Source organism: Sturnira hondurensis, unplaced genomic scaffold (genome assembly GCF_014824575.4).
Source record: "Sturnira hondurensis isolate 20B ecotype Veracruz unplaced genomic scaffold, ASM1482457v3 Scaffold0002840, whole genome shotgun sequence".
NCBI lineage: Eukaryota > Metazoa > Chordata > Mammalia > Chiroptera > Phyllostomidae > Sturnira > Sturnira hondurensis.
In genome coordinates this window covers 14,030,532-14,044,648 of record NW_028075471.1, presented here as the reverse complement: position 1 = coordinate 14,044,648, position 14,117 = coordinate 14,030,532, and the positions used below count along the sequence as shown (strand labels likewise).

Below are 14,117 nucleotides of genomic sequence, written 5' to 3'. Positions count from 1 at the left end.
TGTATGTTTTGCTTCTAAGTGTGTGGCCCAGCATCAGCGCTTAAGTTACAGGGCTATTTTGAAACCTGAGTGAGGTAGACACCCAGGAAACCTACTTAATGCAGTGCCTGCATGTAATAGAGAGCCAGCTCAATTTAGCTGTTACTTATTTTACTACTACAAATAGAACTTTGATGCAGGTATAGGGGGAATGAAACAGGTTATTTTGCTTGTTTTTTTAATAAGGCCATTTTTGATACTAGGGATATTTTGATGTAGCCTAAAACAAAACAGTAGAATTTTATTTTTTTAAATTTCTGCATCATTTTTACCATAGGCCACCTAGTTCATTCTTCAACCTTCATTTCCCCTTCTTTTAACTCCAGAACCTCTGGTCCATTTCTCACTCTCAACCTACCCCATCCTATTCTTGAGCCTCAGTTGACACTCACCTCCTTTCCCTCTTTCTTGGTCACTGAAGCCCACAAACTTTAAGCAAAGGTTCCAAGCAGTTTACATAAGCAGACTGTATAAACTGAAGGTCAACAGCATGGTTTTAGTTGGTCTGCCTTTAAAACAAAATTTATGTTTTCATTTGACTGTCTTTGGGGGGAGCATGTAGTTGTTCCCGGGGTCCCAGCATTCCTCCTTCCCTTGTTTGGCTTACTGCATTCATTTAGGGTTCCTTGCTTAATCTTCCACAGGCCAGGGGTCTGCTACTTGTGACAGCAGGTGCTGTGAGAGGACAGACACAGGCGGTGGCTGTGGGAAGGACGTTAGTGAGTCTATTCAAAAGAGCTAAACCGTTCAGGGGAGGGCTGAGGAAGGTAGGGGACAGAAAAGATGACACTCTGGATAGACAAAAGATGTGAATAAGGTGGACATTATAAGGCCAAGGTGGACATTATAAGGCATTTTCTGGCTGAGCCAACTTTCCATGCAGAGGACACATTGTGGAGACAGAAATGCATATATAAACCAGAGGCTCAGGAGCTGTAAGCACCGGGTGGAAAATTTAGATTTTCCGAATGCATTAACTTATATTGATGGAAAGCATTAAATATTTTTAAACAGGACAGAGAAGTGACAAGATGCAAAGGATTTTTAAATTTCTTTTAAAAATAAACTTTATTTTTTCTTAATATCAATTTATATTAATTACAGAAAGTTTAGAAATCACAGAAAATAAAAAAATGAAAATCATCACCATCCCACCTCCTAGTTTTCAAGTTATATATGCTTATAGATACACATACACACCCACAACTTTGTAAAACACAATCTAAAGTAACAGCCCTGGCTGGTGTAGCTCAGTGGATTGAGCGCGGGCCTGTGAACCAGAGGATCGAGGTTCGATTCCCAGTCAGGGCACATGCCTGGGTTGCAGGCCGGTTCCTTGCAGGCCAACTACCAGCAGGGGATGCACGAAAGGCAACCATACATTGATGTTTCTCTCCCTCTCTCCTTCCCCTCTAAATATAAATAAATAAATAAAATCTTTAAAAAAATAAAATAAAGTAACACAATTTTTAACCTGTTTTAAAATTTCATGTATCAAAGGCCTACAACCAAGACTACTCTATCCATCTAGGCTCTCAATTAAAATGGAAGGCCAAATAAGGAGCTTCCTAAACAAAAGAAATATAAAAGTCCAAACCAGGTCTGCAAGAGATGCTAAAGGGTCTGCTTTAAGAACAGGAAGAAAGAAGGGAACACCGGTACAAAAAATGGCAATGAATAAATAACCTGTCTATAATAACCTTAAACATAAATGCTCCAAATGAAAGACACAGAATAACAGAATGAATAAGAAAACATTACCCACACATACACTGCCTACAAGAGATACACCTCAGAAGAAAAGACCTACACAGACTAACAGTGGGGGGCTGGAAACAAATATTCCAAGAAAATGAATAGGAAAACAAAAAACAAAAAATGCCAAGGTAGCAATACTCATATCAGACAAAATAGACTTCAAGAAAAGGGTAAAAAAAGAGACCCAGAAGGTCACTTCATAATATTCAAGTGAAGAATTCATCAAGAAAACATAAACACTGTAAACAGATATGCACCCAACATAGGGGCACCCAAATACATACAGAAAATGTTTTTAAAGATTTTATTTATTTATTTTTAGAGAAAGGGGAAGGGGAGGAGAAAGAGACAGAGAGAAACATCAATGTGTGGTTTCCTCCTATTCACCCCTGCACTGGGGACCTTGGCTGCAACCCAGGTATGTGCCCTGACTGAGAATCAAACTAGCAATCCTTTGCTTCACAGTCCGGTGCTCAATCCACTGAGCTACACCAGCCAGGGCCATAAAGAAAACCTTGGAGGTCTTCAAGACAGATATTGACAGCAACACAATTGTAGTGGGGGATTTCACACCCCGATGTCAAAAAAGGGACAGATCTTCCAAACAAAATATCAACAAAAATATTGTGCCATTGAACTATGTCCTAGATCAAAGGGATTTAACTGATATATAGAGAGCCTTTCATCCCAAGAAGCAATTATGCACATTCTTTTCAAATACACATGGAATGTTTTCAAAGATAGACCACATAATAGGAAACAAAGCAAACCTCAATAAACTCAAGAAAACTGAAATCATATCAAGCATTTTCTCTGACCACAAGAGATGGAAACTAGAGACCAACCTCAAGGAAAAATATAAAAACCACTCAAAGTCATGGAGATTGAATAGCATGCTATTCAACAATGAATAGGTCAAGAATGAGATCAAGGAAAAAATCAAAAAGTTTCTGGAAACAAATGAAAATGAACATAGTGCCCCAAAACATAAAGGACACAGTAAAGGCAGTCCTGAGAGGGAAGTTCATTGCAATACAGGCCTACTTAAAAAAAGATAGAAACATTTCAAATAAATAATCTAATCCTATGCCTACAAGAACCGGAGGAACAACAACAAAGACAGCCCAGAGCAAGTAGAAGGAAGGAAATAACCAAGATCAGAGCAGAATTAAATGACACAAAGACTAAAAAGCACAATTCTAAGAATCAATGAATCCAGCCTTGGCTGATGTAGCTCAGTGGATTGAGTGCGGGCCTGCAAACCAGAGGATCGAGGTTCGATTCCCAGTCAGGGAAACATGCCTGGGTTGCAGGCCGGTTCCCTGCAGGCCAGCTCCCAGCAGGGGACGCACAAAAGGCAACCATACATTGATGTTTCTCTCCCTCTCCTTCCCCTCTAAAGATAAATAAATAAATAAAATCTTTTAAAAAAAGAATCAATGAATCCAGGAGTTGGTTCTTTGAAAAGATAAACAAAATAGACAAGCCTTTAAGCAGACTCATCAAGAAAAAAAGAGAGAGGATCCAAATAAACACAATAAGAAATGAAAGAGGAGGGATTACAAATGATACCACAGAAATACAAAGGATTGTAAGAAATTACTACGAAGGGCTATATGCCAAGATATTTAAAAATGTAGGTGAAATGGACAAATTTCTAGAAAAACATAATCTTCCAAAACTGAAAGAAGAAGAAGCAAAAAGCCTGAACAGGCCAATAACAACTGACAAAATTGAAGCAGTAATCGAAAAATTCCCAACACACAAAAGCCCTTGACCAGATAGTTTTTCAGGAGAATTTTACAAAGCATTTAAGGGAGAGCTAACCCCTATCCTTCACAAATTATTCCAAAAAATCCAAAAAGATGGAAGACTCACAAACTCTTTTTATGAAGCCAGCATCTGGGCCCATACCTCACAGAATGGTCTCCTATACCAATCCAAAAGAACCTATGCATCCCATTGTTCATAGTAGCACAATTTACAATATAGCCAAGTTCTGGAAGCAATGTACAGTAAGAGCCCATTAGTAAATGAATGGATAAAAAACCATGGTACATTTACATAATGGAATTCTATGCAGCAGAAAGAAAGAAGGAGCTCCTACCCTTTGCAACAGTATGGATGGAATTGGAGAACATTATGCTAAGCAAAGTAAGCCAGGGAGTAAAAGACAAATACCATGTGATCTCACCTTTAACTGGAACCTGGAAACAAAACAAACAAGCAAGAAAAATATAACCAAAGACACTGAAATTGAGAACAGGCTGACAGTGACCAGAGGGGTGCTGGGAGGAGTTAATGGGGGGCAAAAGGGTGAAGGGTTTATAGGAACAACCATAAAGGACACATAGACAAAAACAAGGGGGAGTGGCACTGGGAGGGAGGTGGGGGATGGCTGGTGTTGTGGGGAGGGGTGGAGAAAGAGGAGGAAAACTGTACTTGAACAACAACAAAATTCAAAAGTATTTAGTAAAAAAAAGAAAGAAAGGTCTTTTTTGAATCAGATATGGTTAACCTCAAGTCCCTAAAGCATGGTGCTGTCAAGCTGGGTACAGCATGTTTTTCACGAAGAACAAGTAAGTTATGGAAACTTCTGTACCAAGCTCTTAAAAAACAACCTGTGTAGCAACTTTCTATCTGAAAATGGCCTGATATATACTGAAATTTCTGTGAAAGAAGCCTTTTGTCCACCCTATTGAGAAACATACATTTGCGAAGAGAAAAACTCAGTGTAGCCAAGAAATGTGAAAGAACTCTCTGATTATTTGAAATCTGGAAGTTGCCAAGTTTAGGAGGAATATATGTAGAAGAATCTACTTATCATTCTCAGCCTGCTTAACCTGCTTGGAAAGCCTTAGTGCAGTGTTTGAACATGCTTAAATTTAATGCATAAAAGTGAGGTTTGGAGGTACTTACCAGCAGAAGCTAACATTCCTAAAAACAAACTTTCCTCATTATGTAAACTTCAATGTTGCCTTTACTCATGATAAAGCATGATCTTTCTGTAGGCATTTGATAATGTCAGATGGAAAGTTTGATAAAAGAAGAGCTATGTTTGTTTAAAAATAAATAAATAAAATAAAGTTTGATGTATCAATGCTTCCATGCCATTCAGTATTTTTCAAAAATATTGTTTGTGATATAATTGTAGAAGTTAACAAAGATCTGTGCTCATTATAGCATTATTTGTAGTATTAAAAATAGCATGGAAATCACATGAATGTATATTAATAGGAGCAACTGATTTCATTCATTCACTTCACAAATATTTATTGAGCACTTACTACATGTCAGATACTGTTCTAGGCATTGAAAATACAATAAGAAACACAAAAGATACAAATATTTGCACACACTGAGCTTATATTATATGAATTTATATTACAATATATTATCTTAAATTCTAAAAAGTTAGCATGAGGTACAGGAATTAGCAAACTTTTTCTGTAGAGGTCCAGATATGTCTTTTAAGTCATATGGTCTCTCCAAGTACTCAATTCTGCCATTGTAACTAGAAAGCAGCCATAGATAATATATAAATAAATGACCGTGCATGAGTTCTAATAAAGTTTTGTTTATAAAGATAAGAAGCAGGCCAGATAGATGGATGTATGGATAAGCATACGTACATAGATATCGGTATAGATATAGATAAATAATAAGTATAGATAGAAAAGAGATGGATATAGTAATAAATATAGATATACATAGATTAAAATTTTCTTAAAGAAAAATTATTAGGGAAATATAAGGCAGAATTAACAGTGCTGTGGCTATTACCTTCAGAGAATTTAAAAATCTCACAGTGTGCACACACTGATTCTTTAATAAATTTAAATTTCATAATTTTTGGTGTTGCTCAATATTCTAGTGTACTTTTATGAACTACTCACCAAGAACATGGTTTCCAAAATTTCTCTGTTAAATATATTGCTGCAATTAGAGTCTTTGAATAAAAATCTTTAACTGTAAATTTAAGTATTTGTTTAAAATAATCCTCAGAAACAAAATTATTATATTGGAGGATTTAAACTCTTTTAGGCTTGGCATATATGTGTATATTGCCAAATTGTCCTCTGGTAGGATGTAACCAAACTGAATACACATTGAGCATTTTATTTATTTAAAACATGCACAAACTTTAATATGTAATTTATATTTTGTTTTATCTTGCATTTCTTCAATATTTTCAATGAAGTAAATTGTTCTTTTTCTTGTTTAGTAAAGATTTCTACCTCTTCCTTTCTGAATTTTTTATGCATGACATTTGTCCATTATGGCATCTTTTATTTTCTTAAGAGCATCTAGATATATTTGAAATATTTTCATGGAAAAATTTTACTCTAGTCTCCCCCAATTTTTTTCCCTTGTCGCATTGTTGGCTTCACTCTTGTAGAAACTCTTGCTCTAACTTTGACCCAAGGTTACTTCAATTTCTTTTTGAACAGAATTTTTGAGAAGAAATTTGTAGAAGTTTGTAATATGAAGAAATCTGCCCAAGCATCTTCTTTTTGAGGTAGCTAATCTCTCCTTAGCCTCCACAGTCAGCCATTGGCTCAAACAGAGCTTTGATAACATTCATTTTCATACAATATCAAGAATTCTCCACATTCTTTGAGCTCAAGCCTGTAAAGACCAGCAGCTAATCTGGATCAAGTGGCTAGGATCCTTAATGCTGCTTTCTTTTCGGAATCAAGTGTTTTTTCTCCTAAAGCTCATCTCCCTTTTTACTTGGCCTTCAGTCAATTGACTTCACCATAATTACACATTTGCTTTCCTGGGAGCTCAATAAAGCTTGATATCAGAGTGGGAGAAATTATTATTTGCACCACTTCTTTCAACTTCTGCTGTAAAATATATTTTTATTTAAAAAAACACATGTAGATTCTCCCTGGTTTTCTTGCTGCCTCTAATCTTTTTATATACTCTATATCAAATAAAAGCCAAACAAACAAACACCTTCTGGAATAATCGAGTCTTTTTATGTCTCCACTGAGAAATTTTAGGGTCAGCTATTTTTCAGCCCTGTTGAGGGACCCAGACTGCAGGGATAGTTAGACCATTCATGCTGAGCTAGAAACGATACTGAAGAGAACAAAATTCACTAACTGATGTGGTCAGGAAAGCAGTTCAGAGCACAATTTACAGCTACAGTTATCCTTAAATTTTTATTTTTTAAGTAGCAGAACCTTTCTTACCAATCTCAAGTGCCATTCTTCCCACTCCAGGTGGAATACTAATATGAGCTAATCTGTAAGTTTAAAGTGAGACTCAGTATATTTTACACGACCTCATATACCCTTGATCTCCCTGGAAGTCACCTGCAGCTTTGCAGAGCAGTCCATCCTTCATGCACCTGGGTCTCAATGTCCTAAGGCTTTATCTAGCCACAGGGATGTACGTGGCTGTCCCACAGAAGAGGCAGGCTGTAAGCCTGAGGGTAAGGATGATGTGTCGATGCTCCAGGAGCAGCCCTCAACCATTGAGGCGGGGGATTTATTAGATAAATATGACCACTTCCTCACCCCACAATGGGATGATTAGGAAGTATCTTCTACAACAGGCTCTCAGAGTATTCCCTAAAAATTAATTTCAATTGCCTCTAGCCAACTAATGCAGCCTTTATTAGTTTCCCACCATTCCTATCTCACTTCCCCACTCCCTCACTGGCTGCCTAGGATCACTCCTTAAATAAGCTATTTGTACCCAAGTCCTTGTCTCAGTAACCACTATGAAAGGAACACAATTAAGAAAATAGTGTGCTGGTACAAAGGTTTCATAAATTAGTTGGATAGCTTAGACCTGTGCTAGTTAATATGGCCACCACTAGCCATGGGAAGCTGTTCAAAATCAAATATAAGATAGCTCTGGCTGTGTAGCTCAGCTGTTTAAAGCATTGTCTGATATGCCAGAGTTGCATGCTCAATTTCTGGTCAGATCACATATAAGAATCAACCAATGAATACATTAATTAGTGGAAGGACAAATCGATGTTTCTCTCTCTCTCTCCTCCTTTCCTCCCACTCTCTAAAATCAATAATAAAAAATGTTTTAATTAAATATAAATTATTATATTAAATAAAATTAAAAATTTGTTTTCTAGGTTCCACTAGCCATATTTCAACAGCTCGGTAGCCATATATGGTTAATGACTATGGTAGTGGACTACACAGATATAGAATCTTTCCATCACTGCAAAAAGTTCTATTGGATGGTGCCTGCCTAGGATTAATCTCAGATTGATAGGGATTGGTCTTGTCTTATTCATTATTCAGGCAACTTATTTTTCACTGGAAGACTCAATTTGTACATCTATAAAATAGGACTGAGGATAATAATATAATTTATGTTAAATTATAAGTGTTCAATAGGGTCCCCGTTCACAACAGCAGAATAGACAAATTCTGTGCTCACCTTCTTACAAAACTACTTCAAAATTACAACTAAATTTTAGAACAACTATCACTGAGAACCACCAGAAGACTAGCGAGCAGAAGTCCTATAACTAAGGATGTAAGAAGAAGCCACATTGAGACTGGCAGGAGGAAGGGGAAATAGAAGTGGTAGGTCCCATATTCATGGTGTGACAATTAAGAAACAAGAGGGACATCTCAGCTGTAGAGGTTCCCTCTGAGGAGTGAGGATGACAAAGTAGGGCACCAGTGTGGGAAGGGGAGTCCCATAACTTCTGGCTGTGAAAACCGGTGGGGATTGTGTCTGAGTAAAACAAAAGACTTTGGGAGACCAAGGTGCTACTCTTAAAGGACACAAACTCACTCTCTCAAAGGTCAAGGTTGGGCAGGAACCTAAAAAGTACCGGAACTAAATTGACTAACTTTTGTGTGAGGTCTGGAGAGGCAGGGATCTGGGCAACTCCAGGGCTGGAAGTACCAGCAGGAGCCATTGTTCCATTGTTGAGCTCTCCACCCACCAAGCCAGCTCAGCACAGGTGGACATAAAATCTGAGCTCTCCATTAACCTAGCTAACAACATTAACTCCACCCTGGTGATTCCCTGAGATCATACCCCACCCAATGAACTGTCTGGCCCAGCATCTTCCAGTGGCTCCCTAACTTGAGCAACCTGCCTCAGCTCATGCTACAGACTCACTCAAAGGGCAGTAAACCTCAAACAAGTTTTGACTACCCTAGACTTGAGATGCAGACTTTCTCAAAGATACACAAATCCATACAAGCAGTGACCAGGCTAACTATGCATGATAGCTCCCTCAAAGTGACCCCAAGCCTGGCATTCTGAAAGATCACTCAGTAGATTTTATCAGGCAGCCCCAAGACCGACACACAGTGACCAACCTTGACCAGCACGGAAGCCACTCCCATGAAGCTCCAACCCTAATAAGCCCAGTGGCTGTCTTCAGATTGCACCAGAGCCCTACTCAAACAGCTCCATAAACAATGTGCAAAAAGTGGACTGAGCTGGGAGTAGAATCCCACTAAAGTGACTATTGCACTAAGGGGTCAACCCTTTTATAAAAGTTCATCCTTTGCAGTCACAGCCAGCCTCAACAGCCAGTCAACTTGACAGCCAATCACATACATTGACAACAACTCTCAAGACCCAGCTAAAACAGAAGAGCACACACAATCCACACAATCTTCAAGGTGACCCCTGTTGAGGACCCAACTCAGGTGACCAAGGAGATTGCCCTAATAAGCCCCACAGGACAACTTCCACATAAGGCAACTCTATCAAAGTCCAGAATACATAGAAGATTTCCCTAATACACAGAAACAAATACAAGGAGGCAGCCTAAATGAGGAGATCCCCCCAAAAAATGTCCCAAATAAGACAACAGGACAAAATCATAGAAAAAGAACTAAACAAAATGGAGACAAGCAATCTACCTGATACAGAGTTCAAAACACTGGTCATTAGGATGCTTAATACATTTAGAGGAAGAATAGATGATCTTAGTAAGAACTGCAACAAAAAGATAATATAAAAAGGCAAATAAATTTTAAAAAAGCAGTCAACTCTGATTGGTGTGATTCAGTTGGTTGGAGCATCACCCCATAAACTGAAAGGTCACAGATTCGATTACCAGTCAGGGCAAATGTCTAGGTTGCAGGTTCAGTTCCCAGTTGGGGTGTATACAAGAGGCAACTGATTGATATTTCTCTCTTGCATTGACGTTTCTCTCCCTTTCTCCCCACCGTTTCTCTCTTTCTAAAATAATCAGTGAAAAAAAAAGTCCTCAGGTGAGGATAAAAAAGAACTAGTCAGAACTGAAGAATACAATAATAGAAATGAAGAATACCCTATAGAGAATCGAGAGCAGATTAGATGAAGCAGAAAATTAGATTAGTGATCTGGAAGATAAAGTGACAAAAACACACAATCAGAACAGCAAAAAGAAAAAAAGTTAAAAAAATGAGGATAGTTTAAGGAACATCTGGGACAATATCAAGTGTACCAACATATGCACTATAGGTGTCCCAGAAGGAGAATAGAGAAAGAGACTCAAAACCTGTTTTAAAAAGTAATGAAAAACTTCCCTAACCCAGTGATATAAAAAAACATATAAGACAAGAAAATGCAGAGTCTCAAACAAGATGAATGCAAAGAAGCCTTCACCAAGACACAACATAATTAAAATTTCAAAGGTTAAAGACAAAGGGAGGATTTTAAAAGTAACAACAAAAAAGCAGTTAGTTACACATGAGGCAGTTCCTATAAGACTGACAGCTGGTATTTCAACAAAACTTTGCAGGATAGAAGGGAATGAGGTACAATAAAGATGATGAATGGAAAAGCCTTCACCAAGACTGCTCTACCCACCAAAATTATAATTTGAATAGAAACAAAGGTGAAAAGTTTCCCAGACAAAAGCTAAAGGAGTTCACCACTAAACCAGTATTACAAAAAATGTTAAAGAGACTCTTTTAAGTAGATAAAAAAGGTTCTTCTATCTTTTAAAAGATAAAAAAATCTCATATAACTAAGAAAAAATAGGAGAGAAAAAAGTTCTTAGTGACAAAGGCAAACACTTAGTAGAAGCAGTGTATCAAACCATGAAAATTCAAGTAGAAGGGTCACAACATTAAAAGGAAGATCATGCATAATTGCAACAATAAATTAATGGATACATACACACAATAGTGAAAAAATATATATGGAGAGGGGATAAGTAAAAATGAGTGATTTTAGAATGTGTTTGTACTTAAATGACAACCATCTCACAATAGACTGCTATAAAATTGCTCATATTTATATGAAGCAAATGGTAACCACAAACCAAAAATTTATAAAAGATATACAAGAAATAAAGGAAAACTAACTCAAACCTAACACTATAGGAACTCATCAAGATACAAGAGAAGAGAGCAACAGGTATAAGAAGAGAGAGCAATAAGAAAAGAACAGAGAACTACAAAAACAATCAGAAAAGAAAGAACAAAATGGTGATAACTACTTTACCAATAATTACTTTAAATGAAAATGGACTAAGTGCTCCAGTCAAAAGGCAGATTGAATGGTTGAAAAACCAAGGCTTGGACACATGCTGCCTATTGGAAATCCAGTTCAGACTGAAAGACACATAAACTGAGGGTCAAGGGATGGAACAAACATTTCACACAAGTAGAAACAAACAAACAAAAAAGTGGAGTAGCAATACTTATATCAGACAAAATAGCCTTTAAAACAAAGTAAGAATGCTCACTTTGGCAGCACATATACTAAAACTGGGATGATACAGAGAAGATTAGCATGGGCTCTGCACAAGGATGATATGCAAATTCATGAAGCGTTCTATGAAAAAAAAAAGAGACCGAGACAAAGGAAGACACTACATAATGATAAGGGATTAATCCAACAGGAGGATTTAAGTCTCATAAACATATGCACACTCAATATGCACCTGAATATATAAAGCAAATATTAACATGAAGGGAGAGATCAACAGTGACACAGTCATAATAGATAATTTTAACACCCCATTGACATTATTTAATAGATTATTCAGACAGAAAATCAATAAGGAAACAGTGGCCTTAAAAGATACATTAGATCAGATGGAATTAATTGGTATTCTTAGGACATTTTACCCACAAGCAGAAGAATATACATTCATTTCAGGTGTGCATAGAACATTTTCTAGGATAGGCAACATGTTAGGCCACAAAACAAATCTCAATAAATTTAAGAAGATTGAAATCATACCAAGCTACTTACCAAATCACAGTGGTATAAAACTGGAAGTCAATTACAAGAAAACTGAAAAAAACCCATAAACATACGAAGGCTAAATAACATGGTACTAAACAATGAATAGGTTTACAATGAAACCGAGGGAGAAGTCAAAATATACCCTAAGAAAAATGAAAATGAAAACACAATGATTCAAACTCTATGGGACACAGACAAAGCCATTTGAAGGGGGATATTTACAGCAATTTAGGCCTACCCCAAGAAACAAGAAATATCTCAAACAATCTAACCTTATACTTAAAAGAACTAGAGAAAGAAGAACAAAGTGCAAAGTTGATAGACGGAAGGAAATAATAAAAATCAGAGTGGAAATAAACAAAATTAAGGTAAAGAAATTAATAGAAAAGAACAATAAAACCAGGAGCTAGTTCTTTTAAGAAAGGTAACCAAAATTACTCTGGCTGGGTGGCTCAGTTAGTTGGAGTAATGTCCAATATACCCAAAGGTTGTGGGCTCAATCCCTGGTCAGGATACATACCCAGGTTGGGAGTTTGATCCTTAGTAGGAGCATGTGCAGGAGGCAAACAACCGATGTATTTCTCTGACTTGGATGTTTCTCTCTCTATGTTTCTTCCTCTCTTTTAAAATCAATAAACATACCCTCAGGTGAGGAATAAATAAACAAACAAACAAACAAGTAAACAAAATTGATAAAACTCTGGGCAGCATGAAGAAAAAAGACACAGGACTCAAATAAGTAAAATCAGAAATGAAAGAGGAAACTGACAACTGATATCACAGAAATGCAGAGAATTATGAGAAAATACTGTAGACAATTACATGCCGACAAATTTAATCTGGAAGAAAAGAATACATTTCTAGAAGCATACAGTCTTCCAAGACTGAATCAAGAAGAAACAGTAAATCCCAACATACTGATAACTACTAATTAAATTGAGTCAATAATTTTTAAAAAACTCCTAACAAACAGCCCTGGCTGGTATAGCTCAGTGAATTGAGTGTGGGCCTGCGAACCAGAGGATTACGGTTTGATTCCCAGTCAGGGCACATGCCTGGGTTGCAGGCCAGTTCCCAAAACGGGACCCACGAGAGGCAACCACACACTGATATTTCTCTCCCTCTTTCCTTCCCTTCCCCTCTAAAGATAAATAAATAAAATCTTTTTAAAAAAACCTTCTAACAAACAAATGTCTTGTACCAGCTGGTTTTAAAGGTGAACTTTTTCAAACATTAAAAAAAGAATTAATAGCCATCTTCCTCAAACTGTCCCAAAAAATTGAGGAGGAGGGGAGGCTTTTTAATTCATTTTATGAAGTTTGAATTATGAACTCACGAAGTTTTATGAACTCAGTCCTGATACTAAAACCAAACAAATACACTAAAAAAATATCAGCCAATATCCCTGATGATCAGAGATGCAAAAATCCTCAATAAAATATTAACAAATCTAATTCAGCAAAACATTAAAAAGATCATGCAAAATAAACAAGTAGTATTTTTTTCCCTGGACCACATATCAACAAAGAAATTAGACCAATACATCACATAAACAAAATGAAGCATAAAAATCATGTGATCATACCAATAGATGCAGTAAAGGCATTTGACAACACCTAACATTCATTTACAATAAAAATTCTGAGCAAAGTGTGTGTAGATAGAGTATACCTCAACATAATAGAGACCATTCACAACAAGTACATAGTTAAGATCATACTCCATGGTGAAAGATGGAAAACTTTTTCTTTTGCTCAGGAACAGATAAGTATGTACACTTTTACCTCTTTAATCAACATAATATTGAAAGCCCTATCTGCAGCAATCAGATAAAAGAAAGAGAAAAAGAAAAATTAATAAAATACATCCAGCCCTGGCTGGTATAACTCAGTGAATTGAGTGCGGGCCTGCGAACCACACAATCGCGGTTCGATTCCCAGTCAGGGCACATGTCTGGGTTGCAGGCCAGTTCCCAGCAGGGGACTCAAGAGAGGCAACCATACATTGATATTTCTCTCCTTCTCTCCTTCCCTTCCTCTCTAAAGATAAATAAATAAATCTTTAAAAAAAATAAAAGACATCCAAATTAGAAAGGAAGAAGTTAGTCTGTCACTATTTGCAGTTAACAT

At 36.9% G+C, this 14,117-nt stretch overlaps 1 non-coding gene across 1 annotated transcript; it reads left to right on the top strand.

Annotated features, from left to right (window-relative positions):
- Nucleotides 1–11,474: 11,474 nt before the first annotated feature.
- Nucleotides 11,475–11,581, top strand: LOC118983729 (U6 spliceosomal RNA). Its single transcript, XR_005065785.1, has one exon. It is a non-coding gene; the product is annotated as a U6 spliceosomal RNA (small nuclear RNA).
- The last annotated feature ends 2,536 nt before the right edge of the window (nucleotides 11,582–14,117 follow it).